Below are 16,593 nucleotides of genomic sequence, written 5' to 3'. Positions count from 1 at the left end.
GATTTAGTACATATTTAGCAACAATCAAGTACAAAAAGAACAGATTAGAGAACTCAAGACTGGACCCACCCCTACATAAAAAGTTTTAATTATAACAAGGTTGACATTGCCGATGAATAGAAAAACAATGGGCTCTAAAGTAAATGGTGCTTATAAACAGGAAGTACAGCACCCTGGAAAAAGTTGATTCCATGATTAGGGTAGAGTAGATCTAAGATGAGCCTGGAATATTTTGTCATGTCAGGAAGTCAAATGAGAGCATGTCACAAACGCACCGGGGACACAGTGAGAGGGCTCCCACAGAACAAATCTGAGATTTGAGCACTGAAATAACTATGTTCAGTAATGAATTCTAAACCATTAAATATAGGTATTAATTATTATTTCATAAATAAATTTAAATATTACATTATATGATTTTAATAGAAATGTAATATTTAATAGTAATGTTTAATAATAAATTCATTCTTTAATAAATAAAAACAGATACATACATACATGAATATAAAAATAAACACAGGGCAAGAGAAGGCTCTTGCTTACAACAGAATACTGAAACCTATCTATTAAATGTGGAATAGGTTCTGGAGTTGGAAAATCTTCATTCTGCAACCATCATGATAAAGATTAGATCAGGAAAGCATCATCAGTGGATACTAAGATCAGGGGGAAATTTTGATGCGCTTGAGATATTGGCATGATATTAAATAAAGTGTTCTCCCATTGATAGCTTATTCGTTGAGAAGGAGATTAAAAGCAACAACATTTTTTAAAGTAAATTAACCCCAGAGAATTAGGGCAACACCTTCACCGGCTGATCAATGTTATATTGAGGGTGGACATCATGTCCTTCCAGATGTGAAACCTTGAGACATACTGCATATGCATAACCTCGTTGTAGATGTGAGAAGACTTCAGCATCAAACATAAAATGAAGACTGTTTCCTTGAAAAAAGAAAACAATATATTCTTCAAATGCCTCCACATTATGAAGGATAAATAAAGGTTTGGAGAGCGTTACAGGCTAAATAGACATGACAGACCTGTAATTTCTGACCCCAGAGGTTGGATTCTGTAGTAGAGGGGAAACGTGCTATAAAGGACATGATTAGGCCACCTGAGAAACTGGAATACAGGTGATAAAGTATCGATTCAATGTAAATTTCTGCAATTGATGTTGACTGTAATTATATAATACTTCTACTCTTAGGAAATGCACATAAAAGTATTTAGAGTTAAAGAGGCATGTTAACTGTTATTTACACACACACACACACACACACACACACACACACATACCCCTATTACGTGGACATATGAATAGCAGGTAAATCTGGGCACAAAGTACATGAGTTCTCTTTGTACTATTTTTATTTTTTTATTTATTTTTAAAAATTTTTTAAATGTTTATTCATTTTTGTTTTTTTTTTTAAATTTTTTTTTTTTTCAACATTTTTAATTTATTTTTTTTTGGGACAGAGAGAGGCAGAGCATGAACGGGGGAGGGGCAGAGAGAGAGGGAGACACAGGATCGGAAACAGGCTCCAGGCTCTGAGCCATCAGCCCAGAGCCTGACGCGGGGCTCGAACTCACGGACCGCGAGATCGTGACCTGGCTGAAGTCGGACGCTTAACCGACTGCGCCACCCAGGCGCCCCTGTTTATTCATTTTTGAAAGAGAGAGACAGAGCACAACCAGGGGTGGGACACAGAATCTGAAGCAGGCTCCAAGCTCTGAGCTGTCAGCACAGAGCCCGACGCGGGGCCCGAACTCATGAACCGTGAGATCATGACCTGAGCCGAAGTCAGACGCTCAACCGACTGAGCCACCCAGGCACCCCTAAATGCTTTTTTTTTAATTGAAAACAGTGCTAGAATAAATTCCAAATCCATTCGGAAAAAAAAAAAAAAAAGAGCTTTCTCCTTATGGCACATAATGCACACAAATTGTATGTGTACTGAAACCTTATATGGGAAAGGAAAACTCTAAGAAATTTAGGTGAAAATATAAACACTGGAGAATATACATTCTTACTGCTGTAAATACTCCATTCTGAGTGATATTCCCAAGAGAAAGTCCTGCATGTACATCAAGAAACATGTAGAACAATGTTTAAATATTCATACCCACCTGATAATAGTCACATAAATAAAACAAAACTGGAAATAACCCGAAGTCCATCACCAATAAAATGGATAATTTGTGGAATATGTATTCAATGGGATAGTAAACTGCATGTGAAATGCTTAAGCTACACGCAATGGTATGGACAAATAATCTTAAAAACACAGGTTGGGGGAAAAAAGCAAGGCACAGACAAATGTATTCAGTGCTATCTATATTATATGAAATCTAAATCTGCATACCTGAGTGTGCACAAGCATCCACCATGAGATGGCATGAAAGCCCATGTACTAAAACTATGAAGAAAAGGACAAAATGTGGGGAAGTGATGATGTGGGAAGAGAAGAGGGGGTGATACATTCAAAGAAAGGCACACAGGGATTTCAGAGGCAATGGTGGACATTTTACAGCTGGTAGTTAGAATTCAAAGGAAATTTTAGTTATCAGTAGCCACTATGTCTGAGATGGAGTATATTTTCCAAAGATGGACCACACCAATATATAGCTTATTCCACATGCTCGAATTACACTATGATGTTGACATCCTTCAACTAAGAGATAGAGTCTATGTTCCCTTGAACCTGGATGGAACTTGATTTTGTTTTATTTTGTTTATTTATTTATTTTGAGAGAGATAGAGAGAGAGAGAGAGAGAGAGAGAGAGAGAGAGAGAGAGGCAGAGAGAGAGGGCGAAAGAATCCCAAGCAGGCTCCACACTGTTAACGCAGAGCCAAATGGCAGACTTGATCCCACAAACCGCAAGATCATGACCTGGGTTAAAATGAAGAGTCAAATGCTTAGCCAACTAAGCCACCCAGGCCCCCTGAACCTCGGTGGAACTTCGAATCTACGTTACCAACAGAGTACCATGCTGAGTACTAACACTAGGTACTAGGTCATAATAGGCGATAAGATTTCTCTCTCCGGCTCTCTGTCTCTCTGTTTGGAAGTGTACCTCTGGAGCCCTGAACCAACCACCATATATATGGCCACCGCGAATGCACCGAGCACTACACTAGACAGACCACGGAGAGACGACACATAGAGAAAGATGAACAGGATCCCCGGCTGTTTCAGCCCCCAGTTTTTGAGCCTTCCCAGACCAGATGCCAGATGTAGGGAATATATGAGCTTTCAAATAACACTAGCCCCGGCATTTGAGTTTTCAAGATGAGGCCCCAGACACTGTAAAACTAGATGACCCATTCCCATGGTGCTCTGTTGGAATTTCTGAAACAGAAAATTCATCAACAAGATAAGTGGTTGTTTTACATGGCCAAGTTTTGGAGTAATTTACGCATCTATAGTAACTGGTACACTGCCATACATATATTCTCTTTCAAACAATCCTTTGTCTCTACCCAACATAAAAACGATTTAACAAGGCAATACGAAAATGTGTACAAAATTTCAAGGTCAAAGAATAAAATTCCCTATACATTTTATTTTCAAGTGCTGCATTGTTTGGATGTGAAAACAAAATGAAATACAAAAGAGCTCTCTGAAACTTCATCAACTCGCTTACTATACAGGAAGAAAACATTCCTTTTTTAGTACTCTGCTCAGATAATCGGCAATATATGGCATGTGAAATTAATTTGTAACTTATTTAAAAATCTAAGCAATTGTTCTGTATTTAGAAACGTAGTCCCCTTCAAACATGACACAGTGATCTTTTATTTCTTGAGGAATTATCCTTTTCATACGGCCTCTACTCTTTATGAATCACAAACAAGTTACCTGCGGTTGAGATAGATAATCACAAAAGACACCCACATTTGTCTCTCTGCCTTCCCCCTCCACATCATACAGTATTAAAAAAAATAATGTTTATTTTTGAGAGAGACAGAGAGAGCGAGCACAAATGGGGTGGGGGGCAGGAGAGAGAGAGGGAGACACAGAATCCGAAACAGGCTCCAGGCTCTGAACAGTCACCCCGGAGCCCAACATGGGGCTCCAACTCATGAGATCATGACCTGAGCTGAAGTTGGATGCTCAACCTACTGAGCCACCCAGGCATCCCTACACATCATACAGTTTTAAATTACACCATTTACAGCATGAACTGACTATTCACGTTAAGGTAGACTATCACCGTCTCACACTCTGTGCATCTACCTCAATATTTTTGGCTCATGAGATGATGCTTGCCTAGAAAACCTCACACTTGTCTTATTCCTTAGTGATGTGTTATTCATCCTTCAATTAAACAACTCAAAAAAAATTGTTTCCCATTTTATTTTTTTTTAATTTTTTTTAACGTTTATTTATTTTTGAGACAGAGAGAGACAAAGCATGAACGGGGTAGGGTCAGAGAGAGGGAGACACAGAATCTGAAACAGGCTCCAGGTTCTGAGCTGTCAGCACAGAGCCCGACGCGGGGCTCGAACTCACAGACCGCGAGATCATGACCTGACCTGAAGTCGGACGCTTAACTGACTGAGCCACCCAGGCGCCCCAGTTTCCCATTTTAGTGAAGATTTTTCTTAAGAATTTTAACGAGCAATAGTGCCTTTTAAAAATTGTATTTGGGGGCACCTAGGTGCCTCAGTCAGTTAAGCTTCTGACTTCGGCTCAGGTCATGATCTTACGGTTCATGGGTTCAAGCCCCGCATCAGGCTCTGTGCTGACAGCTTCGGATTCTGTGTCTCCCCCTCTCTCTTCCCCTCCCCCACTCATGCTCTCTCTCTCTCAAAAATAAACATTGAAAAAATGTATTAAAAATAAATAAATAAAATATAAAATTGTGTTTGGGCATAATTAAGTTAATTTGTGTCTGGTCAGATTCTCTAAATGTCAGACAAAATATAGACTCCTATTCGGGGCGCCTGAGTGGCGCAGTCGGTTAAGCGTCTGACTTCAGCCAGGTCACGATCTCGCGGTCCGGGAGTTCGAGCCCCGCGTCGGGCTCTGGACTGATGGCTCAGAGCCTGGAGCCTGTTTCCGATTCTGTGTCTCCCTCTCTCTCTGCCCCTCCCCGGTTCATACTCTGTCTCTCTCTGTCCCAAAAATAAATAAACGTTGAAAAAAAAATTAAAAAAAAAAAATATAGACTCCTACAAACATTTACTGTACCATATGCATTTATAGTGTATCAAGTAAAATGCAAAATTTTTGAAATATTAATAATGATACTAAAAAGCGTTCCCAAAGATGTAGAAAATTATTATGCTATAAGGTTTAACATCAAAAGCAGACATAAAATTTAATGTACAATAGAATATCTACTGTGTAAAATACTACATCATAAAGACTGCAGGAAAATACATTAAAGAACTGAATGTAGTCATCTGTGAATGACTAGGATTACAGGTGCTGGCATTTCATACTTTACTGTTGTCTTGTCTGTTTTGCCATGACCATCTATGACAAAATGTTTTATTAAAATATTAATTTTTATTTCTCCCAAAGTTAAAAAGGCTCCTTTCTTCTCTTTAGCTAGGGAATAAATTGTAGGCTAAAATAGGCTAATTAATGGCATAATTACAATTTTCATATGTGTAATTTCAATTTAAGCTTTACTTATGTTCTGAAAGTTTTCTGTGAAAGATAATATTCCATAGTGTAAGAATTTTTCTGTTTATATTTTTGCTAGTTCAAACCTTTACTGAATTTAGCGTCTAATACCTTGGAAAATGGAATTGAACAGTCATATCAAATATGCTAATTTAATAATACTGAAATATTGGTTATTCATTATGTGCTAGTCACACAGAGCATTAAATATTTTGTGTGTATACTCAGGTTATTATTCAAAAAAAATTTTGTGACGTGGAGACTATTTTTATCATGATTTGGGAGACAAGGAGACTGAGATTAAAAGAATTAAGGAGCAGGGGCTCCTGGGTGGCTCAGTCGGTTAAGCGTCCGACTTTGGCTCAGGTCATGATCTCGCAGTTTATGAGTTCGAGCCCCATGTCGGGCTCTGTGCTGACAGCTTGGAGCCTGTAGCCTGCTTTGGATTCTGTGTCTCGCTCTCTCTCTGCCCCTCCCCTGCTCACGCTGTGTCTCTGTCTCAAAAATAAATTAAAAAAGAGTTAAGGAGCACCTGGGTGGCTCAGTCAATTAAGCATCCGACTTCAGCTTGGGTCATGATCTCACAGTTCGTGAGTTCAAGTCCCACATCAGGCTCTGTGCTGACAGCTCAGAGCCTGGAACCTGCTTTAGATTTTGTCCCTGTCTCTCTGCCCCTCCCCTGTTCATGCTGGCTTGCTCTCTCTAACATAAAGCATAAAAAAAAAAATTAAAAAAAAAATTTAAAGAGTTACGCACCTCCTCCATGATCACTCATTTGGAAGTGATAGAGCAGGATTCAAACACAAATCTGTGTGGGTGCAGAAACCAAATTCTGGAACATTCTACCGTATGTCCTTTGTATGCTTTGTATCTGCTCACTGTGGCTAGCAGGGTGATGATGGGATGATTTTACAATTCCAAAATGAGGAAGAAGTTTTGATTTATGTTCCTAAGTCTATGTTTCGTATCACTCAATAGAGAAACTATGCCAGAAATGATCTCAGTCAATAGAGAAAATGATGTCTCTCCTAACTGTAGTAGCCCCTCTTTGGTCAGACCGTGCTCTTGCTTTTATGAGTCAGGGCACCACTAACCACAGTTTTTAAAAATTTCCATTGTAAGTCTATTTCCGTTTTCTGTTCAAACAACACAGTCTCTCTAGAAAATAATTAAACCCGTTTTATAGAACAACAACAAAATGACAGATCAACAAGGTAACAAAGCAGAAACTGAATACTATTATGTATGCCATCGCATTCAAATTCTAAATTATTCACAAGTGGCAGCTTTCCCAGTCATGGGTAATGACATGAGCAACCTTCTCATTTAAACCCAATAGGTGATGCTTTTCTAAGGGCACCTGGGTGGCTCAGTCGGTTAAGCATCCAACTTCGGCTCAGGTCGTGATTACACAGCCTTCCCCCATGTCAGGTTCTGTGCTCACAGCTTGGAGCCTGGAGCCTGCTTCAGATTCTGTGTCTCCCTCTCTCTCTACCCCTCCTCCCCTGCTTGTGCTCTGTCTCTCTCTCTCTCTCTCTCTCTCAAAAATAAATAAATATTAAAAAAATTATTTTGATAAACCCAATAGGTGATGCTTTTCTGTGTAACCAGATGCACTGATGAAACTCCGAAGTTCTCTGTGGGCTTTCTCCATGGAGTGTTCTCTTCTTTTTGTTTGGGGAACATTGTAGTTTTTTTCACTTTGTGTACCAAAGAAAATTTAAATCTGTACACCAGTAAATAAAACTGACTTTAGCGGCATCAGAATTAATTTAATGATTTCATGACTGCTTGTTTTTAGGCAGAAGCTAGAGTAAGTCATCTGAAGCCGCCTTCCTAGAGATGACATTAATTACATGTATTTTGAACGAAAAGGAGTCTTGGAGGTTGTGGGGAGAAAATGGAATTCAATGTGATGGAAAAGTAGCTATAGATGTGTATGCTGAGCAGCATTATCCGTGACAAGGAGGCTGGCATCAGGTACACTGAATGTAGAATTGAAGTCGTGGATTGGTGATGCCACACGTGAGCTGAGTCGTGGACAAGGGGAGTGCCATCAGCAGACTGTTATACTCTGCTGTGCCTGACGTTGAGTATTTGGTGGTCTGTGTACTCCAGGGACCCACTTTGGAGGGAATCTCATTTGCTTTGGGGAATAGCTTCCTCAGCTATGTCATACTGCCAGGGTTCCATAAATATTAAGTGCGCATTTTTCAAACATTCAATTTTCTCTGAATTTCTAGACATAGTGGGAGACAGCTTCACTGACTATGATGCTCAACCCCCAAATGCTATTCAACTCAACTGCTTTATGATAGGGGTTAATTTTTTTGCATTAGTATCCAATTTATAGAAGCCCTCCATGTCAAAAGCAAAAGGCTATTAAGCGAGAACATACTTTAAAAGTAATAAGCAAGTTGAATAAAGATGCCATCTTATATCTAGAATGATTTTTGAGTGATATACCGGCTGCTTAAAATTCATAATCCATGACCTTGGTTTCTGAACTGAAGATGGAGAAATGATACTATTTTCATTTCTCTTTAAGGTTTCACTCTCTTATTGCAAAAGTTTAACTTGAATGTGTATTTGGAGTGTCAAGTGATCTCATCTGAAATGGTCCAAGCGTATATACAATGTATCTATGAAGCAGAATGGGGTAAAAGCTAAGGAAATTTTACTGCTGGTGACCACAGAGAGTTGCACTTTCTTAATATATCAGTTGACATTTTGTGTGCAGAATTCATGCATTTCTAATAGTCTCCATAAAATGTTAGCTTGTTCAGGAACACTAAGCTGCCAGACAACTGTCTCCAGCAGCCTATATGGTGGCCCAGAGCTGCCCTTCTGCCGAGCCATTGCCCCGATGATGTGTCACATGCAACTTCTCTGAAGAAGTGCAAATGGGCTCTAAATGCCATCCACGATTCTGCTCTCCACCCTTTCCCCCAAATTGAACGTGAGGGTCTATTTTTTTTTTCACAAAACCTCTGTACCGTAGTGACAAAGTAAAGAGAAAGTTAAATTTTGAATTATATTATTTGAATGTAATGAGACTTGTAAAGTTGTGATTGAATAAATCCATTTCATTACCAATTAAGAGCTCATTTGCCTGTAAAATTTTCTTCCTTCTCTCCCTCACACCCTAATCTTTGGTGCACACACACAGCTGTTCCATGAACTGTAAAGGGTTTTTAACAGGAAAGAAAAGTTGAACCCGAGGAACGCTATGACATTTGTTTATAAAGAACAAACCCAAGATGAATCCTTTGTTTTTGTTCTAAACATCAGTGTGTATGTTAAATCTTGAATAGCCCTAAGAAACTGTCCTGGTTCCCATGACTGTCTCGTGACTGGCCCCAGGCCTTCTGATCTTTGAGTGGAAACACAGAATATGGCTTGAGGGTAGAGACTCAGGAACCACACTCCCTGGGCTCATCCCCAGTTCTGTTTTTTACAAGCTGTGTGCCTTTGACGTGTCATTTAACCTCTCTGTGACTTAATTCCCCTTTCTGAGAAATGTGGATGATAATATGAGTGTGTAACTGATGAGCTGGCGGTAAAGATTAAATGGATTTCTAGATATAAAGTACCTTCAACAGTGTCTGGCCCATAGTTAGAAAACGTAAGTCTATGCTGTTATTAGTAACACCTATGCTTTCTCTCTGGACTTTTAGATGAACTGAACTTACCATTTTGTATCTTGTACAGGATTAATTGCATTGTATTTAGTTACTGAGATTGGAGGTCAAGGGACATCTTAGTCTTAGCTTTTGGGTCTTTCACAGTCCTCAACATTGATTCAAGCATACTAGGTCCTAACTTGAAACCCCCAACCTCACTCTAACAACGTATAATTTAATGGCATAAACCTGCCAAATTAAAAAAATTTGTTCAGCTTAGCTGATGTATATGTGTATGACAGTTTGTATAAAGATGCTTTAAAAATGTGAATAGAACCCAAAAACTGAAGAGAGAGAAATCTACCAGATGAAGATCATGAAAGGATGTTAGCGATCCAGCACAGAACTGAATTTGACATTACCATCCTAGGTATCCAATAGAAAAGAGAAGTATAGTAACTCCTATCTGTGCACCATGTGAAAAATAGGAATATTTATTCTTGATGGAAAGACAAAGCTATTATTTTTCTTCCTTGCTCTTACATTCCGAAGGAAAACTTACGATATGGAGAAAAAATTAGTGGTGAAAATACAAGTTATTTGACTCTGCTTTTACAAAATACTGTCAGCTATTTATTGTATGTTTACATATTGGATTCCAATAAAAGGCCAAGGAATAATATGGGCTTATCGCTTAGTGACTATTTTTCAATGGGCTTTTAAGCATACACGTGTGTGTAGTTTTCTGTTTTGCTAATCTAACTTCGTTTAGGTTTAGAACTTTGATAACACAGATAAAAGAAGGGTCTTAAACGATCACACTCAATGCCAATCTTCTCAAGTATAAATTTGGCAAGATCTGAATAACAACTAACGGAAGATTCAGCTGTTTGGCAAGGCTTCTTCTCAGATAGCTATACCATGGTGCTGATTGAAGAGGAACCCATAGTTTCTGGTACGACAGCAGGGCTGATAGTCTGTAATGAAATTCACAACACCTATTCTGATGACAGATGGATGCCATCGACTAGGCTCTGAGGATTTTTCCTCAAAATAACACAAATCCATTTAAGTGCCCAATACATAATATGCTATAAGAGGAAACAACAACAACAACAACAACAAACACTAAAGTAACAACAACAGCACCACACCAGGGTTTAGAGAAAACCAAGCTTCTCACAGGGGCCCTACACCAACAAGCTTGAGCTAGCTTGTAACACCCCAAGGCGTTGATTCTTGATTTGCAACAGTGTTTGCAGAAATAATAAATGAAATAACAGAGTTGAAGCCTCAATCCCTTATTCAATATCTGACACATGGTAGATCCTAAGAGAAATTATTTCCTATTGTCCCAAATTTCCTGTTGTTATTTTGAAAAAGCCAAGTATTGCTTACTGGAAAGAAAGTCTGTAGAGTATCATACAGGATACCCTGATGATAATAATAATAGTTATTGTTGTTGTTATTATTATTATTATTATTATTATTATTATTATTATTGGCACATCCATTGTTCATGTAAATACCCGGAGTTTTCAATGCTGGGAACTTAAATAAGAGATAACACTCAATTCAGTGGAAGTAAATATTTGATTTGCAGGTACCAAGTTTTAGTATATGTGCTGCCGAAGCGAGCACAACGGGTACCAAGTTTTATGCAGCCACTGGAGAATTCAATTGTGTCTATTCCTGTGCCACTTGGTTTCCAAAAAGAGAAGGAATCAGGGGACAGAGAGAGCCTTTTCAAATTGCAGTCATGAGCAATACGATTGATATCTTAGGCAAAAGCAGAATTATCTTCATAGTCATTAAGGGTAAATAAGAGGGCACTTAATCAGAATTGACCTCAGAACTACCACAGAACCTAAACACGTTGAACGGAAGATCAAAATCAGCCCAAAAGAAGAGAAACACGCACTAGTTGAGCCATTCCTCAAACATTCTGACAATGTAACTGTTTTTATTTAAGTAGATTGTAATGTAAATGACTGGATGTGTTAGCTTCTTGGTGCTCAAGAGGGGTGGATATTTGCATTTGGTAGCAGACCAAAGAAGCTGCCTTGCTGTCCATTTTTAAGATATGTAGGTTTATCCCAAGGGCTACTTGTTGAAATCTGGTTAATGTCCTGGGTTCCATTAAGCATCCTTTTATTCAGCCGTGCATCATCATCTCCACCAGTTAACAGTGATGGCTGAACTGGGTAATGGGTCCTTGTCCTCTAAGGATGCTTACTCCAGGGGACCAAGGAAGGGACATAATATCCATCTATAAACATGATGCAAAGCTGAATTCCATGTAGCACATGCTGTTCTGTGATGACCATAGAATCATGCTTGTCCAGGTGATTTTCTATATGGGGTTCGGCATCTTGGTTTCTGGATACCCTGAAAATGTCAGGAGTCACACAACTCATTTTATCATCCCATGACCAAGGTAACACTGAGGAGAACTTTGTCCCAGGGGCATGCAGCAGTTTGGGTCAATGGGAACCATGGTCTACCTTTTAGTTTTTGTGATCCTGAAATTCAGTGTTTGAATTTCAACAGACCCTAGTTTGGTGTTGAGCTGGAATTTAATAGCATATTGAGGAGGGACAGAAAAGTTGCCCAAGAGATTTATTTATTCAAAGATGCAATTATAAGTTCTGAGCATCTAGAGAGGTTACATAGTCTACTGAAGTCAGTCTCTTCCCAGAGCAAATGCTTGGGAATAAAATTTCTGAGTCAGAGCGTTTCTTGAGAAGCAGAAAATTAGAAAACAGGAAACAGGCATGCTGAATTCTCCTTAAGCATCCCCCAGTATATGAGAGAGAGAGAGAGAGAGAGAGAGAGAGAGAGAGAGAGAGAGAGAAACAGAGGCAGAGGAGACACCCCTAATATGGCTTTAGTAAAGGCTTGTTATACTGGGCCAAAAAAGAAACAGACACACACACATGTATTTACACATTCTTATAGCAGAATAATTACAGAGGTTGTTACTTGTACTTTAGTAGTTATAGCTTGGGGTTATATGCCAAGACCCCGTGACTCCAGGATTTTGCTTAATCTCTCTGAGCTTTGGTTTCCACAATACACATGCTATTTTTTCCATCACAAAGTTAACTATAAGGCCAATAATCCCCTGGTTTTAAAGTGCTCGGTGAATGGTGACAAATTTTACTAATTCACAATATCACCATCAATATATCATCCTCTCATATTGCCCGCATTTGGCAGAAACACATGTTTTAAAATGAGTGCGATTTTAAGGCATAGAGAAGTCTTCCTTGTCCTCCAAAATAAACAGCTTGCAATTAATGGTACTTAACAACTTTTATGACCAGTACTTAGAAGAAAATTCTGTTTCCTTACGCAACCCCATCTATAGAAATGCTTACTGTGGAAATCTGGTGCATAAATATTCAGTGAACATTTTTCAAAAGCTACCTAAATTGTCTTTCTAAAACATAAATACATGTGAGAGGAGAAAATCAGCTACTCAAATGGATCGCTGTCTTTGTGTTCTCTAACAATAAGCTCCTATCAAGTGGGATAATGAGGTTTTATATTTGCACAGCACCTGTTTAAGCAAGCTCAGACTAGGAAGGAAATGACCCTGCACCAACATCCTGGGTCTGGAGGTACCGAGGACAATTGGAAAATTTGCCTTTTAAGCAGCTGAACCAGCTTCAAAGCCCACTTTCAGAAATAGGCTATTTTTTTTTGATGCCCATTGTGTTTACTTACAGCAAACACAGTACACATTACAAGTTTGAGCTTGTTTTTTGTTTCCTATTGCTGACTACGGAGGTTAACAGACACAATTTTTTCCTATTCTTTAACGAACTTTGGTGCAGTTCTTCCTAGAATATGTTTAGTCATTTCACCAATTGTGAAGTTATTTTTTTTAAATGCATTGGAAAGATTTGAAATTGCTTATTCTTTGGAAGCATCCTGTCACAGATACCATCACAGCAGCCATTGGAGATCAGCAACATTTTGTAGCATTTTTTTGTTTTTAGGAAAAACAAAACAACAACAACAAAACACCAGCTACTTAACTGCTGCTAGTAGATTTCCTTCTCTTTCTGCTGAAACTGGAAACTTTCCTCAGCTGAAACTATGGAAACTTCTATTAAGCAAATGTCACATTCGTGGTTAACAAGTACTATATTACAATTTATGAGCAGTTGAATTTTTACTGTTCCAAGTAGTTGTATTTCATCTTTCTGCAGTGGTGGTAATCACTTGTTGCCTGTTTTATCTGTCGGTGTTCTAAAAAAATTGTCTTAAAGTAGGTGCTAATGCCACTTACATAAATATAGCTGACCTTAAAAATTAATCAGACCTTAAAATTAATTGGGACTAATGCTTTGTACGTTACACTCATCTTTTAAGACAATGGCAGTCAAAAACTAGAGATGTTCTCCAGTAGAAATACAAGAATTTAAATATTAACTAGCCCTGTCTTTGGGTCTTGTCTTTTGAGCTGTAAAAATGTAAAAAAAAGTCATATCACCTCTTGGTGTTTTTTTTCTCCTCATCTGTAAAATGGACCAAAAAAAAAAAAATGCTTACCTTTTAAATTATGAGAATCAGATAGGAGAGTTGATCTTAACACTTGGCAAGGAGAATTTGTTGTTATTCTCATGATGTTATTTGTCTTCCTATCACCTAATTCTCCAGTAGGTTAAATAGAGATATAGATACATAGATAGAAGTGTAGAGGTCTATAAATCCCCTACTGGCATTTAACAAGAAATAATTATTTTTTTAAGTTTTTATTTATTTATTTATATTGAGAGACAGACAAAGATAGCACAAGTAGGGGAGGGGCAGGGAAAGAGGGTGACAGAGAATCCCAAGCAGGCTCTGCACTGTCAGCACAGACCCCGATGTGGGGCTCGAACCCACAAAACCATGAGATCATGACCTGAGCCAAAACCAAGAGTCGGATGCTTGACTAACTGAGCCATCCTGGTGCCCCTGGAAATAATTATCTTTACTATTAATTTCAGCCAGCGTAAAAGTGTCCGATAGAAATTTACTCAACAATTTAGCCATGAAAAAATGTCTTCTACTAAGTAGACACTATTTGTATTAAAGCCAATGAGTTAATTATCGTATACTCATCAGTTGATTATGCTGGGTTTATGGATCTAATACAGAAGAACTTCTAATTATTAGATGCTCAAAGTATTAATTAGAAGTTTTAGCCCATATCCCTCAATAGATGGTTAGACTTTCATTCTCGTTTTCTGGTAGACCAAGAACCTGTACTTTTAACAAGTTTCCAGATGATCTTGATACAGATGGCCAATAAACCACATTCTGAAAAACACTCAAATATGTCATAGATAATTCCCAACTAAACATAAGGTAGCACTAAAACATGCAGTGACATTCATTCGAAGTGTGAAAGAATCTGTGGATTTAATAAATCAACACTTATTAAGTCGCCATTCTAGGGAAGGCAGTCTGTCAAGTCTAATCAAAGATAAAGGGATATCTAAGAAACTGTGCTAAATTCATTCTAACTGGGAACACAGAAAAGTGAACAGTATGTTGCTAAATAATGTATTTTTCATTGTTGACTATGAGATCATCACATAGGTTAATGCCATTTTGTCCCATTTTAATATCGTGCATTAATGTGGATTTCATTTGTTTCAAGAAGGAGTACAGACAATGCCATTCCAACCAGAAGGAGACGCCTTTTCTTACATCCGCCGGTGTATTACTAAAAAATCATCTCTTTCTAATACAAATGGTTTTTCTTGACTATGGAAACTCACATTTCGGAAACACTCACTTTGTAAAGTTTAGGTACGTTGATGGCTGTAACACTGACATCTGTTCAAACACCAAACAGATTGTGTTTGGGCTCTTCCCTCTTCAGTGAAAATTCTTCGGTTCTTCATTTGTCCTGCAACTTTGAGAAGTCCGACATTTTCATTGCCTTCTTTCCAGATTTCTCAGGTGGAAACAATTGGGCCAGATTTACTGCCAAGGCGACCCAATCAATTGAGCCTCCTTCTGCCAGACCCAGGCAGGTGACACACAAGTGGTCTTTCCCGTGAGGTAGCTAAAGGGTGTGGTATTTAAGCATTGTGACTGAGAGCACTAGGAAAACCAGGGTGTGGACCTCAGCCTCTGAACTCCAAATTCTGCCTTAGCAATGCGTAGTCAGAAGCGTGAAGCTGTGGAATGGCGACATCACTTGGTTTTATGAAAACTGGAATGAGGCTTATACCAGCCAGAAATTTTTCTTGTAATCGTACATTCAATAACAGAACTAATGCAGTGTATTGAGAATTGTAAAATTAGGTGTTAAAGTCATGATTAAATTTCATGAGAGCAAAAAAAAAGATGAAGATAACATTATGATAATGACACCTTATTGAAGTTTTAAATTTTGATTGAAGAAGTTCTACCAGATAAGAACATTAGGGAAGACAATATTCCTTCTGGTCCTAAGACTCTATGGCTCTGTTTTACAAGATTTGATGTACTTTAAATAAACTCATGTCTCAAACTATCAAAAATTCTCTTCAGGCCCCTACCTTCTAGATTAATAAACTATCAAAAACATACGTGGATATGATGGTATAAGGATGTAAGCCAATTTCAAAAATTGTCTTACTATTTCAGGACCTTTGTTCTCCAAAAGGAGCTAAAGATATTCTGGAAACCACTCTTCACTCACTCAGCACTTTAGAATGGCTTTAATTCTTCTGGATGCTGAATATAAGACTTGAGAAGTACTTTGTATTTCCTACCAGTTCAAATTTTTCTCTCTGAATCGACAGATCAGTAAATAATTACATGTCAAATATTGACCCCAATGTCAGCCCCAAGTGTCAAAAGATTATAGAGAAGAGGAATGCACACTCCAGGACTGACTGCCAAGTTCAAATCCTGGCTCTACCACCTGTTGGATGTATGACTTTGGAAAACTTAACGTTAACTCCGTGTGCCTCATTATCCTAATTTATAAAACAGAGATAGGGTTATGGGAGAACTGAAGTAAATAATATACTTAAATTGTTTAAACAGTACCTGGAACATGGTCATACCATATGAAACAAGTCTAACCCTACATACAAAAGGTTTCTTGAACACCTTCAGAGCACCAAACACGCAAGCAGTCTTAAGTGATGAATGGGAATTTACTAAACTAAAATGGTCAAAGTTCTCTGAAATGGGCAAACGAATGGAAAGGCCAGAGTAAGGTCAGAGAACTGGAACATCTTTGTATGGGGTAAGCACAGCAAAGCTAGTAAATGTGAAGAGGCAGAAGGGAAGGTTCGGGAGAGGACTGAAAAGACTGAGCCTGCCCTTCAAGGAC

The sequence above is a fragment of the Prionailurus viverrinus genome, chromosome A3 (assembly GCF_022837055.1).
Source record: "Prionailurus viverrinus isolate Anna chromosome A3, UM_Priviv_1.0, whole genome shotgun sequence".
Lineage (NCBI taxonomy): Eukaryota > Metazoa > Chordata > Mammalia > Carnivora > Felidae > Prionailurus > Prionailurus viverrinus.
The sequence above is the reverse complement of the archived record's forward strand: the minus strand, read 5'-3'. Positions refer to the sequence as shown.